The sequence below is a fragment of the Octopus bimaculoides genome, chromosome 3 (assembly GCF_001194135.2).
Source record: "Octopus bimaculoides isolate UCB-OBI-ISO-001 chromosome 3, ASM119413v2, whole genome shotgun sequence".
Lineage (NCBI taxonomy): Eukaryota > Metazoa > Mollusca > Cephalopoda > Octopoda > Octopodidae > Octopus > Octopus bimaculoides.
In genome coordinates this window covers 115,032,337-115,033,203 of record NC_068983.1, presented here as the reverse complement: position 1 = coordinate 115,033,203, position 867 = coordinate 115,032,337, and positions in this window count along the sequence as shown.

Here is an 867-nt window from a genome sequence, read left to right as displayed (position 1 = left end):
TGTGTGTGTGTGTGTGTGTGTGTGTGTGTGTGTGTGTGTGTGTGTCTGTGTGTGTGCGTGTGTGAATATGTGGTTAATAATCATTTTAGGCCTCTTCAGCCGTATTTTGCTTAATTATCTCATCTGTTTATAAAGCAATTCAATACGCGGTCGGCCGTCCGACTGAAAGTATGTGTTGCGTGTGTGCTATGTTTAATATTGATAGAATATGCAACACAATGAAAACTATAGCCACGCGCTAATCGATAATTATAAGATCTTTTGATTGTAAGGCGTGTTGCTTTCCATCAGTTTTCTATCTCATAAATTTCCGATCAGTTGGAAGAACCATCGAGATCAAAGTGTTCCAATATTATACCAATGATTTGACAAAAGTTTTCCTTGTAGCTTAAATCGCATCGTACCCTCCTGTATATGAGTGTGCGCATAAAAATGCGTGCATGTCAGTATGAATATGTGATACATGTGTATACATGTGTGTGTTTTTAGCCCAATATCATTGGTATTCATTTAGAATCGCTTCGTCGCTATCGTTCGTTAATGATCGGGAAAGAAGCATTAATGTCACCGTCTTCCGTTTACCTCTTCTATAACTCGAGAGCTTCATGCCTCATTTCAAAATGTTTGCCCAGCGGACAGAATTGTGAAGGAATTCATAGCTCAATCATTCGTAAGTTCGTGTAATTCCTTTTAAAATGTTGCACAACGAATTATGTATGTATGTATACGTGGATGGATGGATGGATGGATGGATGGATGGATGGATGGATCAATGGATGTGTATTTACACACATACATACATATATATGCATACATATATGTACACACACATACACACACACACAAACACACATATACATATATATA